The following is a 12346-nucleotide window of genomic DNA, read 5'->3' as shown; positions in this document are numbered from 1 at the left end:
AAATAAAATAAAATAAAATAAAATAAAATAAAATAAAATAAAATAAAATAATCTTTTACAAAGTAAAGTTTCCTTTTCAATGCCAAAGAGCTACTCCCCGGCTACCTATTTTGTAAATTGGATGTCTGGCCATCAGGATGCCTTCAAGAGAGGCTCAACTTTGCCTAACTGCCCTTTAAAGAAGTTTCCAGTGCCCCACACGCTACAGCCACGCAAGCCCCTAGCCCCTGCCCATATGCACACACATGTGCACCCTCGTGAAGGCACACGCCAGCACACATCATCTTACTCTTCTTCGGTTTCAGTGTCCCCATTTCTTCTTCCACCCCTTTACCTTGCCAGCCAGCCAGGAGTGTGACGACAGATACCTCTTGGGGAAGAAGACACCCGTGCCCTGGGACGGGGCCCTGGGAATTTCCGCAGGATCCTACCTTGATCTGATTGAAAATCAGTCTTTCCACCTCTGGGAACACCTTGTTCAGAAAGGCAGCCGCCTCTGCCTCATCCTCAGAGACTCAAAGGATTCAAGCCTAGGAGGAGCCCAGCAGATTTTCCACCCATGGCTTTACCTCCGCTCCGTCCACAAACCGCCCAGACCCCCGCTACAGAGACCCCGAGAAGGTCTAAGGAAGGGAACAGAAAACAGCCTGGCTGCCTCACTGGCCCGGCTCTGCCAGGCTGAACCCCTCCAGGGTCCCCGGGTCTCAGCCGTTTATCTGCCGCCTGCTCTCCGACGGCCCCCCTTCCCTCGTCCCTGACAACCTCATAAATGATCACATATGCTTTCTGCTGAGCCAGGACATGCTCTCAGCAGCCACCCAACCAATCAGGGTTGGCCCAGGGAGTGAGACCGTTTGCCATCCCTTTCCCGGCAACTCAGACTCTCCATGGGGAGGGCAGGGGGGGCAGAGGGGGGAGCTGGCATCTGACCTCCAGCTGTGTCTCCAACCCCACCTCCACACACTGGGCTAGGACTTCACTTCATGTGTCCAGCGACATCCCAGAAGTCCTTTCCAGGCCCGCGTGGCATCACTTGCACCTACAGGCTCTGCCATGTCTGGGATTCCACCAGGTACCAGCCGTGGGCACCTGGGCACATCTGTAACCTCTCCGATCCTCAGGCCTTTTGTCTGAAAGACAGGAACAACTCGTAGGCTATTGAGAGAATCAAATGAGCCCATGAAGGTTTTCCACTTACTTTTATGTATTTTTTTTTTTTTTTTATTAAAGAATCTCTGTGCCCGATGCGGGGGCTGAACTCACGACTCTGAGATCAGGAGTAGCATGTTCTACCAACTGAGCCTGCCAGGTGCCCCACCACTTACTTTTAAACAAACAAATTTTTAGAAGTTTTAGATTTTAGGGGCGCCTGGGTGGCTCAGTCAGTTAAGCGTCCAACTTCGGCTCAGGTCACAATCTCGCGGTCCGTGAGTTCGAGCCCCGCATCGGGCTCTGGGCTGATGGCTCAGAGCCTGGAGCCTGCTTCCAATTCTGTGTCTCCCTCTCTCTCTGCCCCTCCCCCATTCATGCTCTGTCTCTCTCTGTCTCAAAAATAATAAAATAAACATTAAAAAAAATTAAAAAAAAAGTTTTCGATTTTACAGAAAGACTGCCAGTAAAGAGAGCTCCCATATACTCTGCACCTCACTTCCCCTGCTATTATCATTTAATATGATGATTTCTTACAAATAATGAATCAATATTGATACATTACTACAAGTCGAGGTCTACACGTGATTCAGATTTTTTTCTTAGTCTTTTCCTGATGGCTCCTTCTGTCCAGGAGCCCACCCGGGACCTCAAGGTACGTTTGGTCATTATGTCTCCTAAGGATCTTCTTGGCTGTGGCAGCTTCACAGATTTTTCCTTGTTTTGGAGACCTTGCCAGTTTTGAGGAGTACTGAGCGAAGTATTTTGCAAATTTCCCTCTACTGGGATTTGTATAAGCCATGTTGATGCTAATGATGTGATTAAAAAAAAAAAAAAAAAAATGGCACCCTGCCACTACAGGTTGCCTCCCCAAAACCGATAATCCCAACGTAACCATGAGAAGGTCATGGATTTTTTTTTAACGTTTATTCATTTTTGAGAACAGAGAGACAGAGCATGAGCGGGGGAGGAGAGAGAAAGAGGCAGACACAGAATCTGAAACAGGCTCCAGGCTCTGAACTGTCAGCACAGAGCCCGACACGGGGCTCGAACTCAGGGACTGTGAGATCATGACCTGAGCCGAAGGTGGATGCTTAACCAACTGAGCCACCCAGGCGCCCCAGTCATGAATTTTTTAAACGTATGATAGAGAATACATTCAATATGGTACAACATTCAAATAACATCCAAAGATACACAGCCAAACGTCTCCTTCCTGCCACTTTCTCTCTCTGCCCAGTCTGTCCCCCACACGCCCAGGCTGCCTTGTGTTGGTGCATCCTCATAGAATTTGGCCACATATAAATTCTTACCTCCCTTCCACACACAGACGCTTTTTCCACAAAGGGTGTCAAGCAGTACTCGCTATTCTGCAATTTTCTTTTTTGCAACAATACATCCCAAGATCTGTACATATGGTGCACACAGCTCTTTACCCTTTTCCACACCCAGCATGCTGTACCGTCGACCATCATTTACTGCAAACAGCCTTCCTCTCACAGATAATCTGAGTTGCTCCCTATGTTTTGCTACTGTGAAAACGTTAAAGAAAAATGAAGAATCTTAAACATGGTTCATATCACACAAGTATCTATAGTGTATCCCTAGAGGAAATACAGTAGGCCTCCTTTTCCATGGCTTCCTCTCTAAGGTTTCAGTTACCCGAGGCCAACCAGGATCCAGAAGCAGATGATCCTGGTTCCGATCCTGGTTCACCTGCTCACAAGGTGAACAGTAGCCTAACACTACGTCAAAATGCCTGCATCGTCCCCTCTCCATCTCAACACAGAGGCACCTGATCACCTCACAGTGTCACGAGGATGACTACCCTGCAGTAAGATATTTTGAGAGAGAGAGAGGCCACATGCACATAGCTTTTGTTACAGTGTATTACTCTAACCGTTCTATTTGGTTACTAGTTACTGTTGTTAATCTCTTACTGTGCCTGATTTCTAAATTAAACGTCACCATGGCTAAGGATATATAAGAAAAAACACAGTCTATATAGGGTTCAGCACTAGGGTTTCAGGCATCCACTGGGGGTCCTGGCGTGTGTCCCTCAGCAGATAAGGGGGGGACCAATGTTCTCAATTCGAGATCACTGGGTCAAAGGGCATGTGCATCCGAAGCCTGGATAGAGATGGCCAGCAGACCCTGCCAAAGAGCTACAAAAACTTGCATTCTCTTCAGCAGTGGACATTTCTTAGCAGTTCTGTCAATGATAGAGTACATCATCACCCTGTGCGGTATATGATCTTCAGAGGGAAAAGTGGCATTTTTGATATACGTTTCTCTTTTTACCACTGGGTAGATCATCTGTTTAAGTGCCATTCGAGATTCCTTTTCCAGGAGCCGTCCTCATCCGGAAGACCTATTTGCCTCATACATACCGGCTGTCCCCTTAGCCGTGGGCCAGCACCTGTGGGCGCCACCTGGACCCACGTGGCCTGAGGAAGGAAGCAGGACACATGAGGGGGGTAAGAAGGAGGACTGGGTTGTGGCTAGAGCCCGGAGGGAAGGTGGGACTCAGCCGAGACCTCCAATATTGTGCATTACGTGCAGAGACGGGCAGAGAGAAAAGGACCTCGCCAGGAAGAAGCCTCACGCAGGGGGAGACTCCAGGAGACCTGAAGAATGAAGACTGTGGGGTCTATTGAGAGGGAGGGCAGGACCAAAGACAGCGTGAGGCCAACCAAGGCCTTGAACACCGACAGCCGTGGAACTGGCTCTTACAGTGCGAGGGGAGGGGAATGTCTCTACCTCATTTTCTTTCTTTCCTTCCCTTTTGCTGGCATTTCAAGAGCAGTCACTCTGTTTTTTGACCATTTAGCTCAGCAGCGTCAAGCCGCGCCTCCCCGAAGAACTTTAATGAAGCACACTTTCCAGTCCTGAGTGGGGTCCAGGGTATGCCCTTGGAAAAGGCTCCCAGGCGGGTGATTCTCATGGGCATCTCTGATAAAGGTGCCCCCCCAACCCGCACCCTCGGCCCCAAGGTCGACGGGAGGCCCGGGCAGCCCTGCCTGGGCTCCTGGGGAGAGCAGAGCCTTTCAGAAACTCAAGATGGAGAGGAAGGAGGAGTCTCAATAAACAGGAGTGAGCTCTCCTCGAATTCTGCTCAAGAGAGAAAACCACAGGTGCCGGGGAAACATCCACGTTGGAAATCTCTTGCACACGCATAAATCTGCACCAGGCCTTGAGGCTGTGGACGGGGAAACGAACATTCTATTCTGCAAGTATCTCGAGTCTGCTAAGAATTCTCCCCAAGACCACAGATACCCTGGGCAGTTCATCTGCATATCTGATGAATTATTTATGTTCCTGCCGGCTTCTAGAGTGCATTGGGTCATATCACTTGCACAACCTCATCCGGTGGGTAGAGAATGGCAATGTTGAGTCAGCTACATATATGCTTAGGGTCAAGGGCTGGTGCTCTTAAATTTCTAGACTCCAATAAGATCTTTGTCCATCCATTCCTCTCCTCCCAGCATGCACCTGGCTTCGGCTCTCAAGGGCTTCTAAATGTCCTCCTGCCCCTCCCCGCCCTCACCCTCTCCCCTCCAGCCCAGCCAGCCCAGCAAAGGCACAATCTTTGTATCCTGGGGTATGCCAGTTCAAAAGTCCTAAGGGTCCTCCTTTTCTCTGATGACTCAAGACCACTCCTCAACTCAGGCTATGAGTGCATCAGCCTACCACACCGTCTCCCCCAAGCCCTCGCTCTGACCATCAGCTCTAAGGATAGGAACCATGTCAGGATCCACAATAAAGCCTCTGCTTCAGACCGCAGTTCCTGCCTCATAACACACACTCTCTTCCCCGCACCCACTCCTTATCATCCCTACAAAGTTCTCAATTCCAACTCCATCTTCTTTAAGAAACCTTTTCCCACACAAACGGAGCACCTGCTAGGTTCCAGGCACTGTCCCAGGCACTGTGGTTCGTCCCTAAGCAGTTCAGTCTATTGGATGAGACAGATACGCTGATGCTAGTGGATGAGAAGGACAGCTGTGGCAGCCTGTCCTAAATCTGGAAGTCAGGGAGGACTTCCTGGGGGAAGCGGCACCTGAAGATGCATCTTTAAGAACCAAAGAGGACTGTAGGTTGCGGGAGGGTTGTGTGGCTGGTAGAAGCACGGGAGAAGGAGAGCTGTGTTCAGAAGGCCTCGTGGGCAAAGGAGAGGAGAGAAAGGAGCCACAAGCATGAGCCCCAAAAAGTAGTCTCAAATAACAGCGGCCTCAGCTCTCCCCACGGCTTCACACTTGTTATTTCAGACCCTTCATGAGGCCGCATCAGGAATGCCTTCCCCACGCAGCCTTCCCATTCATGAGGACACCAAATTCTGCTAACTAAGGCAAACAGAGCCTTTTAATAATGTAGACATGCGTCGATAATTCAGAAGCCAGCAGGCTCCCCAAAGGAACCATGAGGCACAAGAAGAACGCCCTGCCCGGGACTGAGCGGCTTCAGAAGGCTCGGCCCTTGAGGCCACACTTTGGAAAGAGAGGGCCTCGTCTCAAGTATCACGTGAGCATATCCAGTACGCCGAAGACGATGAGGGATTCCAACCTCTTATAAAAAAGCAAGCGCCACTCACAAAGTGTCTGATGTATAAACACCTGGCCCGTGACAAACCCCTCCCAATCTCACCTCCTGTTGTGTCCTCACAGCCTGAGTGGTGGACAGGGCCCCACCTGTCGCTTCTGCAGGACAGGATGCTGGGGCTCTCACCTTCAGGGGACAGGGGACTTGCTGGGGCCTATCACAGAAGGTTTCAGAGAGAGTCCTCTGGCCTGGTCCCTCTAGCCCTGGGACACCTGCTCTCTGCCATGTGAATTCTAGGAAGTCTGGAACTGAGCAGACCCCTGGATGCCACCTGGCCCAATTTCCCCTGGTGCCCAGTGAAGGACTGAGGGGTTCCATGACTTTCTAGTGACCAAACTGGATCAAGATGTCAGCATTCTAAGATTAATTCATCAGCCTGGGGACAAACCAAGTCTTTTCTAGCTTGGGGACAAACCACGTCTTTTCTGAAGCACCCCAGTGACTGCAAGCCCAGCCTGGCCCTCTCTGGAAGGAGAGGACAGAGGACCTTCAGGAGGGCCGGGGCTGGGCCTGGGAGAAGTACTCTGTGTCCCAGAGACACAGCCTTTTCATAAAGAGTCCAGAATTGCTGCCCCGAAGCGGGGCACTAACAAATCCAAATTGTTAACAAATTAACAACTGTGCAAAACAATTTTTTAGTCTTTGTCTTAAAAACCCAAAATGGATAAAAGGTAATTGGAAAGGCAGAAAATTCCAAGGATCTAAACGTGAACCACTCCCATAAAAGTTTAAAGGGCCATACAACTTTAAAAAATTAATAAATATAAAATAATAAATAATAAAACAAAAATGAAGAGAATATAATAATAAATAATAAGCCACTTAAAAATAATGTAAAACTGCACCACCATGCCTTTGCAAATAGAAACGTAGCTGTACATCTCTCTGGTCAGATGAGGGGGTATGAAGTCGTTATCTAGTGACACAGGGCGTGGGGTCAAAACCTGGATTCTATGTCAGACACCTGAACTCCTATCAAATGGGGCTAACAGTATCTGCCTCCCTTTCCTCCTGGACAATGAGAGATGAATAAAGATCTGATTCTGGCTCTAAGGGAATTAACTGAGCATGTACTATGTGTCAGGAACCTTGCCTCGTTCCCAACAGCCCTTTGATATTTACTGTCCCGATTTTACAGGGATGGAGACCAAGGCTCAAACACTTTGCCCCAAACCATCCATTTCCAGAGGAAGCTTTGGGGAAGGAGTTCAGGCAGCTAAGTCTCCCTGGTCTACTTGGTTCCAGGGGTGGGATGGGACAGAGCCGGAAGCTGTTTCGGCCCTAGGCCTCTCTCCTCACTCACCGTCCCACCAGAGATGGACCCAGGACCCACGAGTGTGCCCTCCGCCCCCCGGGCATCCTGTGAGAACCAGCTCAGCGCATGGGACTCGGCGTGGTGTGGCCTGAGAAGATGCCAGGCGATGCCTCACGCCTTGGCTGGGCTGCCCCCCAGCCTCTTGGGGGACCTCAAGCACACGAGAAAGCCTTTGTGTGCCCTGCTCTGCAGAGCCCCGCTACGAGAAGGTCCCCGCGCCACCAGGGCTGTCCCACCAAGGTGTGGCCAGCGCAGTGAGCACACGACCTTTGCCCCTTCGGAGCCCGTCTCCCAGCATTCCACACTATTTTAAGGCCTTCTGAGAACCAAACAGGATTCAGGACTCGCCGGGATGGGCAATCTGTAAAAGTTTTCCACTGGAACAAAGATTACAATGCTGTAACTCAAAGCGTGACTTTACAATGGGATCTGATTATCAACAGTTCCAGAATATCCTCTTTTGAGACTCCCTGCTCCTTTCTCTTTCCTGTGGTTTATGGGCTGGCTGGCACACAGCACGTAGACCAGGCAAATGCCTCCGTCAGGGGAGGTGGGGGAGGACCTTTTCTTCCCCGGGGGCTTGGTTCTGGGGTCCCAGCACTCACCCTAACGGGCCCCTGTCCACACCCACTGCAGACAGAAACGTTACCCTGATGCCCGTATCCACGACACCAAATACGTCTGCTCCCACCCTCCACTGGTTTCCCACTTCCCTCCGAATACAGCCCAAAGGCCCCATGTCGTGTGGACTCCTGGTCTCCCTGAACTCACTTCCTATCCTTCCTTCATCCGCTCACTCCTCTCCAGCCACAGAACCCCCTCGCTCCCTGGGTTCCTCTCCCGTTGCCCGCTCTCCCCACTCCAGTCTACCCTTCTCCACCACAGCTCTGCGCCCAGCAAGTGGATGCTAGGGGCTCCATCACGCCCACGTGCACTTGGCTATCAGTTGAGTTCAGTCAACGGGAGGCACCAGCAGGAGGTCAGAGGTCAGAAGAAGGAAAAGTTCAGAGTAGGAACTATGGGACTCTCTCCACGTGGCAGGGGCTGGAACCCTCCATACTGCAGCCCTGCGAAGTGGTCTCTCCTCCCGAGCTCTGGCAATACTCCCCGCCTTCCCAGGGCTGGACCTGCCTGATGCCTCCCGCACCTCGGTCCCTTCGTTAACCCTCCTCGGCTGAGCCACCACGACCCTGACTCATCCAACCACCTCATGACCCACCTGGGCGCTTCCAGGGCCGTCTGCCTGCGCTCTTCCCCCAGCCGCCCACCCCCTGGTTCATCCACCGACCGCTTTCTCTGAGCACCGGCCCTCCGTAAGCCCTCTGGCTCAGCTTTATTTTTCTCCTAGCACAAATTACATCCTAACATACTCTAAGTCCTTCCCCCTCCAGATTTAAGCTCCATTCAGAGCACGAACTTTGTCTCGCTTGCTCTTATGTTCCCAGTGCCTACAGCAGGGCCATCAGAGTGTTCGATGCTTGCCGAATGAATTTGCTAACAGACAGGTAAGGCAGAGCTCATGATCTATGACGGTCAGAGGATCAGCAAGGACTTAGAGTGCCTCCTGCACACCAGGCTCTGCTCTAGGTGTGGGGGATCTACCCAACACGGCAACATGCCAGTCCCCGCTCGAAAGAGTACCTTCCGGTTTCTGGCCTACGCAGGCAGACCCTGCCTCGGAGGACCCATGTCCAGACCCAGAGCCTGAATGGCCTTGTGGATTAGCGAGCTGTCTGCAAATACTGCAGCCTGCCTGACTGCAAACCACCAGCCTCAGCAGGGGGGTACAGGTAGCCTGCACAGCCATCCCATTTGAAGCGGGTGCTTTGATTCCTCTGTGTCTTGTGCGGCTCCGAAGGGCTACCGGAGCCACGAGGACGACCGGAATGAGGCTCGGTGGCTTCAAATCCCTGCTAAGCCTCTCACCAGCCACATGACCTTTGGGCGAGGTACTTTCCATCTCAGAGGCCTCAGTTTCCTCATCTACAACACGGGGAGAACCATCTTTAATTTTTCCAGGACTACCACGAAAACCCGATACCCTGCCTGCAGAAGGCTTGGCACAAAGCAAAAACAGACGGAGAAGAGAATGGAAGCTGTCATTATGTCTCTGAAGGGTAAATGCTGGGGTGAGTTTCCAATGCATTGTTTTTAATGGCATGCATATGTGGGGTGGAGTGGGGACTCAAGTTCCAAGCTAGAAAAACACTGAATATATTTAGTCACTCCCAAGGACCTATTTCTGTAATCTTTTGGGCAGATAAGTTCACGAGTTTGAGAAATCTGCCTTTTAAGGGAAAGATGACTTTTCCCTACTGGGAAGTGTCACCCAACTATGTTCAGAGGGGGCATGACAATGGAGGGAATCTGGGTCGGACACAGAGGTGACAGAGTGGTACGTACACGTGCATGTGGTTTTAAATAAATGCCATCACTTCGGGAAGTCAAACATTTGTCCCAAATGTGGTCCCACTATAAAAACACGCATGGAGCGCCTCACTTGACCGTGATTTCTGAGTGTGGAAACAGGCTGTGTCAAGCCAAGGTCACAGTGGCCTCAATGTTCCAGGGTCAGTTCTGACTCGTGCCTTAGGCCCATCCATCAAGGGGCCATGGGGGCTCCGCTCAGTACTGTCCTCCTCATCGCGAGGGCCATCTGTACTGCCATGGTTCTTAAAGCTGTCACCTGGAAGTGACATACTTCTTTACATACACACACACACACACACACACACACACACACACACACACACACATTTAACGTTTATTTATTTTTGAGAGAGAGAGAGCATGCACACGCACAAGTGGGGGAGGGGCAGAGAAAAGAGGGAGACAGAGGATCTGAGGCAGGCTCCACACTGAGAGCAACAAGCTGATGCAGGGCTCGAACTCATGAATGTGAGATCATGACCTGAGCCCAAGTCGAACGCTCAACCAACAGAGCCACCCAGGCGCCCCTAGAAGTGACGCACTTCTACTCGCACTTCATTGGCCAGAGCATGTCCCATGGTCTGGCCTCGCCTCAAGGAGGAAGCCACCCCCCCCCAACAGGAGTGGACGAGGCAGACATTGAACAGAGATGCAGCCTATGACAGGGATCCCTTGATATTTTCTTTCTAACCCCCTCACCCAGCACAGTGTCTGACAAACCATCAAGAGACTCAGGAATGTTCCTTAAATAAATGAACAAACCCTTCTTTGCACTTGACCTTCAGAGCCTATTTATAAGACCTGCAAGAAAAGCAGACCCATCCTTGGTATATTAACCAGTTAAGTTCCTGGCTTGTGGAGCCTCACTGCCGGGGGTTCAAATCCCAGCTCCGCCTTTCATTACCTGGGTGACCTTGGGCCAAGTTAGTCAACCTCTCTGTGTCTCAACTTTCCTCATCTGTAGAATGGGGACAGTGATGGGTAGCACTCGGAACACAAGGCTGTTATGAAGGTGAAATCAGTTAACTGGCAGAAAGTGCCCACAAAAGTGCCTGGCAGGTAATGAGCACTCAATAACAAACAGAAGCTGTTATTCCTACTGTCTTGCGAGTCAGATCCTGTTTTCACCCCCACATGGTGTGAGCTGGGTCACTTGCTTTAATTCCTCAACATTCTTCCAAATGACACACCTTCAAACTATATGTTCCCAGCACTTTCTGAGCACAGGCCACATTACTGGCATCTGTCTACGGCCTCCCAAGACAACTGCTTTGCAGAGGACCACCCTTACTCTCCATGCAAATTGGGACAATATATAGGACTACCTATGTGACGTACATGCCCACATATTTTTTAAATTCATGAATAGTCACAGCCCTTTCAAATTACATCTGATATCCACAACTCCACCCGAAACAGCAAATTAAATCAAGGAAGCTGTGCATGGACCCGTCACATCTGGCAGCTCCAAGATTATGAATGCTGGGACAGTCTGAATCCAGGATGGAGGCAAGGAGCCCCCCCCCCACGGGGAGCGCCCCCCCCCCGCCCCCCGCCCCACCACAGGATCATTCAGCAACAGCCAGACAAAAGTGAGAGTAACAACAGTTCTGCCCACACACGGGAGGATTCGATCAATATTAGCCCTTTTCCTCCTTTATAGAACACAATGATTGACACAGAAAACCCAAAGAAATTATACAGAAATAACATGCATCAAAGTTATCCACAGCCTCCTAAAAACAACACAACAAAAGAATTTTTCAAAAGTCTAGTTTCCAAGAGCAATGGTTCCCAAAGCCATCTGGAGGTTTCTAAATGTCCCCTTAATTTCTAGCATTCAAAATAATATATGCTTAAACGACAAAATGTCCATGGCAGCAGCTGAGGTCCACCCGGAACCTTTCTTCATTCTTCCAAGGTTGAGAGGTGTTGCTTGAACACTTGAAGGCCACAGCCCTTCGCCGGCAAGGCTTGGGCCCCCAGCCTCTTCTGTCCCAACTGGTGGCTGCACCAGAAACCAAGTGCCATCTCCACAGCCTGCTCATCCATGGCCCTCCTGTGGGCACCAGATGGCCACCCTGGGGAGGGAAGTGTTTGTCAGCTGTGAAAAGGAACATACCCCAAAGAGGGCTGGCTAAATAACTCACCTCAGGAGGCCTGGCTTCTGGCCCATGGACTTGAGTCCACATTCTCTGGTGTGAGATAGGCCAGTGAAGACTAACCAGAAGCACCCATGATCACGGCCTGTCCACCTAGAGGACTTTGTGAAAGCGAGAAAATGCGAGGACGTTACCAACACAGCTTCCCTCAACTTAGGGCAGGACTTAAGCCAGCAGACATGGGGCCCAGGTTCGAATCCAGCCTCCCCTGCATATTGTTTGTGGGTTTCTTAACCTCTCTCGGTTACGAAGTCACCTCCTCTGTGAAACGGAAGTTTAATCATGTAAAGCAGTGCCTGGCATATCCTAAGACCCCCATGAGCTATTATCTCATTTTCAGCAGTCAGCATTCCTGCATCACATCCAGCCTCTGGAACTATGGAGCTCTGGTCAGCTCCAACAGGGGTATTCTACTTCCTTCCACAATGAACAGGCTTCACCTGCAGTCACTCAGAAGTTCCAACGTGGTTTCAGCCTTGCTCTGACCCTCTACAGTCTGCATTCAAGCCCTCATTCACTTTTCGTTGATCCAGGAACGCTAATTAGCCACCCACAAAGTGTCAGACAACACAGAGAACAGGAAGAAAAAAGTCACAGCGCCCCCCCCCCCAACCCCATCTCTAGTGGAGGAGCCATACCAAAATCAAGAAGTGAAATGCATCATTTTTTTTTCCACACTGTGATGGACGCC

The 12346-nt window shown here is 50.7% G+C and overlaps 1 long non-coding RNA gene across 14 annotated transcripts in view; it reads right to left on the bottom strand.

The window, feature by feature from the left end:
- The window catches only part of LOC121042978 (uncharacterized), a 265060-nt gene that overhangs the window by 225359 nt on the left and 27355 nt on the right, over window positions 1–12346 (bottom strand). Inside the window, exon 1 of one of the 14 annotated variants that reach the window (XR_005796584.1) lies at window positions 432–769. The exons of the other annotated variants lie outside the window; for them this stretch is intronic. This is a non-coding gene — a long non-coding RNA (uncharacterized LOC121042978). Of the gene's footprint in view, window positions 1–431; window positions 770–12346 lie in introns of those variants that run through there. 14 annotated transcript variants of the gene reach the window in all.

This window comes from Herpailurus yagouaroundi, unplaced genomic scaffold (genome assembly GCF_014898765.1).
Source record: "Herpailurus yagouaroundi ecotype Mexico unplaced genomic scaffold, PumYag 186, whole genome shotgun sequence".
Classification (NCBI taxonomy): Eukaryota; Metazoa; Chordata; class Mammalia; order Carnivora; family Felidae; genus Herpailurus; species Herpailurus yagouaroundi.
The sequence above is the reverse complement of the archived record's forward strand: the minus strand, read 5'-3'. Positions and strand labels throughout refer to the sequence as shown.